An 11,233-nucleotide genomic window follows, 5' to 3' on the forward strand; every position below is an offset into this window, starting at 1 on the left:
ATATAGATCAGTCTTTTAATGGATTGGAAGTTTAGACCGTTTGTCTAGTAACAGTCAGAATCGACGTGTAGTTTCCTTAGAGTCTTTTCAGTCTTGTGTGAGGATTCCAAGTGATAAAAAATTTAAATAATCTTTTGGGTATGAAAATGACGAAAAGAGCATTTAGGTTATGTCAAATGGAGTAAATATTTCTTGCTGTAAAATGACACAAAGAACTCGTAAGGCGTTGTAGCACTGAAAGCAAGTTCCTATCATTTCATAAACAGCTACTGAGTGAATATAGTTCCAGGCAAAGTATAGCACATTTTTTTTTCTAAAAATCAATTGACAATTATGTCCGACCTGTCTTCGTTCCCAAGGCGAACATTGTGGATACATAAATAATATTATTTCAAAATTTTTTGAGACAAGGTAATTATTTATTAAATAAAACCAAAAATTGTATCCAATACTGTCTCAACACTTTATTTCTTACTAGTCCAACGTTTCGGCCATTCCAGCCATCTTCAAGGACATCTTCAATTACAAATCTCCTCCTCACATTAATTCATAATTTTTATTGCAGGCTATTCTGCCCAGGTCATTTTCTTCATTCTAATTTTAAACCTATTTATTTAAAATTTAAAACCATTAATATTTATTTTTCTCTATAAAATTATCAACAATATAAAATATACCACCATATAACAGTATTGGATACAATTTTTGGTTTTATTTAATAAATTGTAGATACAATTATATCGTTTTACAATCAACTAATAAATGAGCCCGCCAAAACAATAAAATTAATTGATTAATTATTTTTTATATGATTGTTTGAGAGTGGTTTAGTTTATTATCAATTTACACAATTTTGATCCTTTTTACTCTCAACCATTATTCCTTAATAATTATGAAGGAATAATGGTTGAGAGTAAAAAGATCAAAATTGTGTAAATTGATAATAAAATAAAATTAATTTCTCAAAATTTGCAGTTGAGCCGGTCAATATTATTTCACCTCTAACTTTTGATTGTTTCAATGGAAACTTTGTATAGTTAATGTACGAAATTGATGAATCTGCTAAGTATAGTTTAGTACGGGGAAATTCAAAATGGTAGTTGATTATTTCAATGGAATAATCCATATCTCCATATGTTTAAAACTACCAACAATACTAGAAGCACAAATAGAACATTATTTAAAGTAGAGTAAATTTACTTAAATATGAGCCCTAATAGAGCTGTGTTTAATTAAGTAGTTCATAGCACTGATCTTCGTAGGGGAAATATTTTTTATGATATTTGATTATGAATATGAATTTAGCATATGAAATTTTGTCCGAACAATTAGAAATCAATTTATTTTAGCAAATATCATGAAATCTACTTTTCCTACGAAGATAAACGTAATAAACTACTTTATAGCTCATTAAACTAGCTTTGATTTGAATGTTAATAGACATTGGTACGTCGAATAATTTTTTATGTATAGATTTCTCAAAATAAATTAACTAACTACTGATTGATTATTCAGTACATCTTTTATGAAATGCTTTTAAAAAAGATATATCTCGAGAACTTTTGATGGTGTTTTATTAGGGTTTTTTAATGTTGTTGATAATTTTAAAGATATAGAGCTCCGAATGAAAAATTAATGTTTTTTTTTAACGTTTTGAAACGGCTACCATTTTTTATTCCCCCTACCATATTTGGCAGACTCATCAATTTTGACTAATTTCTTTCTTACTGACTCTAAAAATCACTTGCGAAAATATGGCATGCCGTATACTTTACATTTACTTTGATTCCTGCAAAACTATTATTATAAATGGATTCTTTTCCAAAGGCTTTTTGTGTGTTTACCAGTTACCAACTAAATACCTTTATATTTATAAAATGTTGTTGCCATTAAGTATATAACATAATAAGGGGTGGTATTGTGTAATATGATAGTAAATAAACAACATAAAGGAACTAAGTATTTATAATTTATTGATAAATGATGTTATTAAAATGATTGAAATGATTTAGATAAATGGTTTACCATTAAATATGATAATTACATGGTAACTTATTACCTAATATATATTTATAGCTGCTGATTTGGGTTATCGACGCACACCGAGTATGTAGTGACGTCTTCGTCATTGGTGTCGTGTTGTAAGGATGGCGTTTCAGGTCTGTTAAGCCCTTCTTAGAACTTCGTCTGGTCAAAGTGCATATTGCCCTCTTTTCGGTCTTCCTACTTCTCTGTCTTCGTCTTCAATGCCCTTTTTTCCTGGTCAGATCCCTCTCTCGTTTGTGGAGGCGTTACCTTTTCGGAATCTTATTTCCCATTGGCTATCATCAGCCACCCCCAAGAAAAATACGTTAAAAGGGGTGGTACACTTAAAAAGATATTTGGTACATGTGTTGTTTCTAATTGACCTAACTACCGACAAAGCCAGCAGGTAATACCTGTTTTTCATAGATTTGTTCAGAAAGGACCTTTTCGCCACCTGCGAACTGCGAAGTGTCCTTTGTTGACATGACCGGCACAGTTATGACAAGACATATGGCAGACTTTTATAATATTAATAATTGCTAATACCTCGATACATATCGCCTCAACACCAAAACAGTAGCGCTTTTCTCCAAGGGCTGGCAGATCTAGATAGGGATACCATTCAGTCATTGTGCAAATTTATGGAAGAATCCTAAGTAGATTTTTAAAATTAAATAAATAAATAATAATAATTTACATCCTTATCTCCATTCTAGTATAATATAACAACGGGGGCAGTATAGGACTCCAACGGGAGTCTTGGGCCGACGAAAGAAAAATAAGAAAAAAAAAGCACTCTCTATTTTGTGGGCAAAAACTAACATTCATTTCAGCAAATTTAATAAACCCAAACGCGCGAATTTACCTAAATTTGGCAAACGTGAAGAGGCCATCTTAATGGTTTTCTATAATCATTTATCAAGCAGACACGCGTCCCGTTTGTAGCGCGTGATTTCAAAATAGTTAAAAATGCATATACTGAAAAAATAGCTCAAGATATTGAAAACATTTATCTTTGTAATTATTATTATCAATTAGAACAATTAATAACATAATTAAAACTTGTCTGATTGGTTAGGCGCAATTATCGTTATCGAGTCGAGTATCTCATCTATCTCTCTACGACTTGTGTAACTTCAAAATAAATATAGTCAACATCTGAATATGGCTTATTAATTTTTTTATTTATTTTTATTCGATAAACAGGGATCATGAATAATTGAATACTTACCGATAAACTTTTAACGAACGTTCCAAAGAACGAGGTTATAATCGCACTATTTATAGATGGGACATATTGTTATTCACAGTTAAAATTTCTGCTGCTAATTTAGGATAAGAATTAAAAAATATATATCAGCAGTTTCTCATATTATATGATTATGTAGATCAGTATAATTCACGAGAGTTCGATGGTTCTCAAGAAATAGCTTTTTAAAAATGTACTGAAAGATTAGTAATTAGTGTATTTATTTTGAGAAATCTATATCTCAGGAACTATGTGACGAATAGATGTCTATTGGCACTCAAATTAAAGCTAGTTTAATGCACTATAAAGTATTTTATGGCCTTTATCTTCGTAGTAGTAGTTTCAGTGATATTTGGTAAAATAAATTGATTTATAGTTGTTCGGACAATAGGTTTGATCTATGAAAAACTTTATTTCAGAAACCATAGGACGAACAGATGTCTGTCAGCACTCAGATTAAAGCTAGTTTATCTTTATCTTTGTAGGAGTAGTAGTATTTATGATATTTGACAAAATAAATTCACAAACTGTTAATTTCTAGTTATTCGGATAAAAATATTTGATTTTGAAGAAATATATCTCTAGATCCATAAGACGCACATTTGTCTGCCAACACTCAAAATAAAGGAAATTTAACTTACTATAAAATAGTCTATGACACTTATCTTCGTAGGGGTAGTAGTTTTTATTATATTTACATATGAATATAAATTTGGCAAATGAAAATTTGTCCGAACAACTATAAAACAATTTATTTTAGGACATGAAAACTACTACTTCTGCGAAGATAAACTTCATAAACTACTTTATAGTACATTAAACTAGTTTTAATTTCAGTGCTAATAGACATCTGTACGTTGAATGGTTTTTGAAATATAGATTTCTCAAAATAAATTCACTAACTACTGATTTTTCAGTACATTCTCCAGAATCATTTAACGTAAACTGCTATATTAGGACTCATATTTCATCAAATTTACTCTTCTTTAAATGATGTCCTCTTAAGTTTCCTAGTGTTGTTGGTAGTTTTAAAGATATAGGGCTCCGAATTTTTTTTTTTAAGGTCTTGAAGCAGCCGCCTTTTTTTATTCCCCCTACCTATACTTGGCAGACTCATCAATTTTGACTAGTAATTATGCATAGTTTTCAATTAAGTAATAAAAAATTGGGGTGAAATGGCTGCCTTTTTTCTCCTCTTGGGCTCTTGTACTATACTGATTGAAGGGGTTAGGGGACCTCATGGATCGAGGCGTTCTAAACATGAACTCGCTTACACAAACCGAATTAATAAATCATTAAAACATAAATTCAAATTTTTTGTTTCACTTATATTATTATTGTAACAATAAAACTGAAAAATCAAATCTGACAAAAAGCCTAAGATTTCATCAGCTATGCCTCCTTGATAAAGTTCATTCGAGAGGTTAAACGACCGACAAATAGAAGTTATTGCCAAGTGCCGTGTCATATCTCGATGGCATTGATGAGCAGAAGTTATCGCTAGGCATGTTGTGACGGCACATCCCGAGCGGTACGATAGCGGCTGTAAGTACTTACATACGTGATACTGAGTTCTTACAACTTATAAAAAGATATGTGCTATTATCCGTATCACAATGATTCGCCATTAAGAAAACTGCTTGGCATCACCTGCGAAAATGGAGAGGCAAAACAAGATAAATTGAAAATATTATCTTGCCGTTTACATATAGTACCAGAGCCAAGGAGAAATACAGTCAGTTATTACGCACCAATTTTTTATTACCTTATTGAAAACTAGGTATAATTGCTAGTTAAAACTGATGAGTCTGCCAAGTATAGGTAGGGGGAATAAAAAATGGCGGCTGTTTCAAAACGTTAAAAAAATCAATTTTTCATTCAGAGCTCTATATCTTAAAAACTACTAACAACAGTAGAAAATTTAAAAGAGCATTATTTAATTAAGAGTAAAGAAGAGTTATAATAGAGGTATTTAATAGTTCTCGAAATATAACTTTCTAAAAAGCAACATCTCATAAAAACTGTACTGAAAAATTAGTAGTTAGTAAATTTATTTTGAGAAATCAATATCTCAAAAACCATTTAACATATAGATGCCTATTAATGTACTATAAAGTAGTTTATGACCTTTACCTTCGTAGGAATAGTAGTTTTCATGATATTTGCTAAAATAAATTGTTACAAAATGCTGTTTGATACTGTAAGACTTTTGATCGAGTCTGGCACCCAGGACTGCTTTACAAACTCGGCCTTACAAACTCCTACCTCCTACATGCTTTCTTCTTATCCGTTCCTTTCTTACTAGTAGATTATTTAAAGTAAGCCACAAACTCCTCGGTCCTGTACTCAACGTACTCTATACAGCTGACATCCCAACCCACCCAAACATTATTCTCACTACGTATGCCGATGACACTTGTGTGCTCGCTGTTAATTATAATCCTCTAATTACATCCCTAACTCTCCAATCCCATATCACAACACTCGAAGAATGGTTTCGAAATTAGAGGATGAAAATAAATCCCGACAAATTGCATCAGATTACCTTTACACTTCGTCGTAAACCTACCGACTGCCCTACAGTATACTTTAATAATACTTGCTCTAACCCCTGTAGAACAGATCCGCTACCTTGGACTACAGCTGAACTAACATGAAGTCCTCACACAAGTCTGAAAAGACAGGAAACTACACGTCGATTACGACTATTATAGCACTTACTAGACAAACGGTCTAAACTTCCAATCCATTAAAAAAGACTGATCTAGATGACAGTATATACCTATATGGACATACGGAGTTGAGCTTTGCGGATCCACTAAACCTTCGAATTCCTTTATCCAATCCTTCGTAAAATCCTCAATGCTCCTTACTTTGTCATATATAAAATCATCCAGAAAGACCTTCATGTTCCATATATAACCGATCTAGACTGAACCAGAAATCTTGCCTTCCATTGTAAACTCCCTAACTATCCAAATCTACTAGTTTTTAACCTTTCTTTCTCTTACATTCCTGAAAATCCTCCGAGGTGCCTGAAAAGAAGATGGCCTCGGGACCTTCTAATGTAGAAATGTTTTTAGAGTGCTACCAATGGGTATCTCCTGAATCATACCATTAGGACCTAGCTTCAAATTTACTTGTTGTATTATATGTACAGTTGGATATGTCAATAAATAAAAAAAAAATTATCATTTCGAAAAAATAAATGTGTGATACTTTTTAAATGTATGTGCAAAAATTAATGATTTTAACTAGAGTGTTGTTGAAACCTTTTTTTATTTATTTATTTAATATTATTTATAACTGTACAAATAATAAATAAAATATGTTGTATGTTTCATATACACTTATTAATTTAAATTAGAAGGTCCCGTGGCTATCTTCTTTTCAAGACGCCTCGGAGGATTATCAGGGATTAACTAATGGGTTAGGATGGGTAAGGAGTTTGGAATGAAAAGACGCATCTCTGTTTTGGGCAAATCTGCAACGAATGGAATGTTAAGGTCTTTGTGGATGAATTTATTTGTAACGTAATAAGGAGCATCAAGGATTTTACGTAGGATTTTGGATTGTAAGGATTGAATGCGGGAGGAATTTGATGGTTTGGTAGAGCCCCTGAGCTCAATACTATATGTCCAAATTGGTCTGATTATCGTTGTGTGTAATATTTTTTTGTAGTGAATGGGAAGTTTAGAGCGTTAAAAACCTAAAGTTGTTTTTAAATTGTTTAAAGACGGCCATACTACCCACTGATCTTATGCTTGATCTTGTCTTGTAAATATTAAAATTAAAAAAAAAAATGCATTTCCCTTATGTTCTATATTGTAAAATTTGATGATGACCAGACAGAGTTCATTACCGCCAACAGTGTGTTAAATGTGAAAGACAAATATTGGAGCTACTTTTTAACTCGTCCGATTAAATATTTATAAATAACTCAAACTAGGCTGGTAATAATAGGAGTCGCGTGAGAACAGCTACGTTTAGGCGGGTTCTTGATCAGATTATTATCTCTTTGGATAATAATTAGTCAAGATCTGTCGCGGATGACGTGATCATTAGGATCCCATTGACTTGTCTTATAAATCACCGCCTTCTTAATATATATTAATGAGGGGATTAGGTTGGCCGTTGAGCAAATGAGCCGAGATGGAGAGAGGCATGGCCTTTCAATCTATCAACGTGTTTAGTATGAGGTTTTAGACCGTGGATAATCGATTTGGTTTGGACGTCAAATCGAAGAATATGTCAATTTATGATACAATTTTTTTTTTCAACATGAAATTTTATATCGGAGGAAGATAGTCCGGGTGGCGGTCAATAAAGGTTTCAAAATAGTAACAAAAAAGTACTTATTGTTAACCAACGTTTAGCCCCACTTTGCAGGGCTTCGTCAGGGCTAAATGAGAAAACAAGATACAAATATTGTAGAATTAACAGAACATTAAAAATATAAAACATTTCAAAGCAATTGTTCTAGAACCACTTTGTTTTGGTTGAACACTTATAAGGCAGAATTTGTGGTTTTTTGACGTTGCATATTTTTGTATACTTCGTAACCTTTATAGTTACTAGGATGACTTTCTTTGTATGCATTTAGCTGGAGTCTCTCGAGTCTTCTGACTGGTGTCAGATGGGTGTGAGCCAGGACATTTGACACAACTGGCTTGATGGTAGCAGTCTGCTTTTGTGTGGCCAAGATTCTGACCTTAGTGCATTGGACAATTTCAGCCCTGTGTCGGGGTTTCTCAAAACGTACTCAAGATTAAACCAACTTTGAAATTTTAAAAATATTTGCATTATTGGATGCTGGTTCCAAGTTAATGAAAAATAAAGGTCGGCGATATTTTTCCGTGAGGTGTACCACATTAAAAATATGGCGAACATTGTGACCCAATTCCTCTAAGTCACTCTTGGTGGCTGTAGATGGAGTAGTGGAATGGAGTCCCCTATAGATGCCTAACGAGGCTGTTGTAGTTATCTTTATTTGTTGTTATAATCTTAGTATCTTTAGTATTAGAATAGCACTTTAAATTAGGTTGTCTAATCACTTCTGAGATTTCTTTACCAAACGCCAAGAATTCCTATATATTGTTGACGAAAATTGGAGGTGGAACAGGCTCAGTAAATGAAAGGTTGGCGGGAGATTCAGGAGTAGCATTAATGAGAGGTGCTATGATAGGTAAATTGTTATCATTGGTGCAGACGTGTTGGCATTTTCATTTTTGGCTGCAGGTGTACTGCGGATTTCAGGTGTAGACCTCTTTTTTTTCTTGTTTGGCGAATTCCCAGCGGAACCGGGTGCAAAATTGCGAACAATTTTCTGATTCATTTTCTCAAAATGAATTAACTAACTACTGATATTTCAGTACATTTTTATAAAACGTTGCTTTTTGAAAGGCTATATCTCGAGAACTATTGGACGTAAATAGCTCTAATAGGGATAACATTTCAGCAAATTTACTCTTCTTTAAATTATGCAGTTTTAGATTTTCTAGTGTTGTTGGTAGTTTTTAAGATATAGAGCTCCGAATGAAAAATTAATTTTTTGAAACAGCCGCCAGTTTTTATTCTCTCTACCCATTTTTGGCAAACTCATCAATTTTGAATTGTAATTATACATTGTTTTCATTAAAGTAATCGAAAATTGGGACGAGATAACTGCCTTTTTTTTTCTTTCCGGCTCTTGTACTACAAGTATAGGTAGGGAGAATATAAGATGGAGGCTGTTTCAAAGCATTAAAAAAAAATATATAAGAAGATAGTTGCGGTAAAAAAAAAAAATAAATAATAATTTATAACTATTTTAATGTCAGACCTTTTGCCCCACTTTGCAAGGCTTCATCAGGGCTAAAAAGGTACAAAAAAACTGAGAATATTACAACAATAAAATACAATAACTACATAAACTTGAATAAACAATGATAATAATAAAAAATAAGTTATAAAGGCAAGAGTAAAAATTTTTTTAAAAATAGGTAAAATATACTGTTAAAAAGTACAGGAGACATAAATAAAACAAAAACAATATGGGGAAAAAAAAGAAGAAAGTAGAGATTAAATAAACGTCTTGAAAGAATAAATATAAATAAAAATAATAATAATGATATTAAATGATAATATCCTATTGTTGTAATATTCTCAGTTTTTTTTGTATCTTTTTAGACCTGCAAAGTGGGGGGAATTGTCGGACATTATAATATTTATGAACTATTTGTTCTTTTTTTGACCGCAATCCTTGTTCTTATATTTAAATTTTTACGGTCAACTATATACATATATATATATATTTTAAAAAAATGTTTTCTTTCAGAGCTCTATATCTTTAAAACTACCTCAACACAAGAAAACCTAATATAACATCATTTAAAGGAGAGTAAATTTGATAAAATATGAGCCCTAATAGAGCTATTTAATAGTTCTCGAAATATACTTTTTTTATAAGAAATATTTCTAAATAAATTAACGAATCAATAATTAGTGAATTTATTTTGAGAAATATAAGATGGTCAGGGTTGTTATAAACTATTTGTTCCATTTTCGACCGCAACCCTGACCGTCTTCTTATATTTAAATTTTTTCGGTCAACTATATATACATATATATTTTGAGAAATCTATATCTCAAAAATCATTCGACGTATAGGTGTCTATTAGTACTCAAATTAAAGCTATTTTAATATGCTATGAAGTGTTCTATAACGTTAATCTTCGAAGGAGTGGTGATTTCTATGATATTTGCCAAAAACATTAACTAGGCGATGATTAGGAGTTGTTCAGGCATTCTTGGGACTATAAAGAACTATCTCAGGTACCATTAAACGTAAAGATGTTTTTCCATATTTAGTGTTTACTGCTTCTTTTTGAAATTTACTTCAGCAAAAAACGAGCTCTATTTTTTCGTATGATATTTTTAGGCCTCCTTTTTCTGCTATTATTTGTAGGGCATTTATTTCATTAATATCTTCTTACTTTGATTCAGCCAACAGTGCGAGATCATCGGCAAATACTAAACAACTCACTTTTGTACGATTGCTTTTGTTCCCTACTATGACTCCTGAGCTATTTTTTTCCAGAATTCTTGCATGAATTTATCCAGGACTATGTTGAAAAGAATGGGAGACAAGCCGTCGCCTTGTCTTAGACCTGTTTTAATAATCATTGGAGAAGTTTGTTGGAGGGGTGCGGTCAGCAAAGAACAACATAAATAAACAAAACCATATTTATTTATTTTATGCCGACGTTTCGACCTGAGTTTCAGGTCTTCTTCAGGGGTTATGGCGTAGAAGGTAGGCCTAAAACTGCCTACGTTTTACATGCACACGTAAGTGAAGTGGTAATGCACGAGATTTATTATAAGATTTATGGTATTAAAAAATCCGTGACCTTTATTTAATACAGACACTCCTCATTATACCATAAGTTTCCTTCTAACGGTTTTTAAGATAATATCTTCCTTCAAAAAAAGTTTCCTTCTAAGAAGAAATGTCGAAATAGTTCCGTGTGGCTCTATCGTCAGGAAATAGGTGCATTCTAAGAAGCGGCGGAAATCTGTCACTGATTTCTACTGTGATAAACATATTATTATTAAAACATTTAACGTACCTATTAACACCGCAACACTATATAACCAATGTTCGGGTCTATTACTATGTTATTTGGAAAAATCAGTTTCGTAGGCACAATTCTAATTATACTGATATGGACTTTGACCTCCTCAATGGTGAATCAATATGGTAAGATCGTTGATAGACCGTGTATAATATATATATATTTTTAATATCTTTATTGAAATTTACAACTGTATATTATATAATACATTCAGTAAATTTGATCTTAGTATAATATATAAATATGAACATAATAAATGCTGGAAGATTATTGATTGACCGTGTGTATAGATGAATGGAATATGGTCCGGGTGCGGTAAAAAAAACAAACTCAAATAGTAGAATTA

The 11,233-nt window shown here is 32.0% G+C and overlaps 1 long non-coding RNA gene across 1 annotated transcript in view; it reads right to left on the reverse strand.

Moving 5' to 3' along the window:
• Positions 1 to 2,109: 2,109 nt before the first annotated feature.
• Positions 2,110 to 11,233, reverse strand: part of LOC136795522 (uncharacterized) — an 18,048-nt gene continuing 8,924 nt past the window's right edge. Inside the window, exon 3 of the long non-coding RNA XR_010843149.1 lies at positions 2,110 to 2,630. This is a non-coding gene — a long non-coding RNA (uncharacterized lncRNA). The remainder of the gene's footprint in view (positions 2,631 to 11,233) is intronic.

This window comes from Halyomorpha halys, unplaced genomic scaffold (assembly GCF_000696795.3).
Source record: "Halyomorpha halys isolate HHAL.00 unplaced genomic scaffold, Hhal_1.1 Scaffold527.1, whole genome shotgun sequence".
Lineage (NCBI taxonomy): Eukaryota > Metazoa > Arthropoda > Insecta > Hemiptera > Pentatomidae > Halyomorpha > Halyomorpha halys.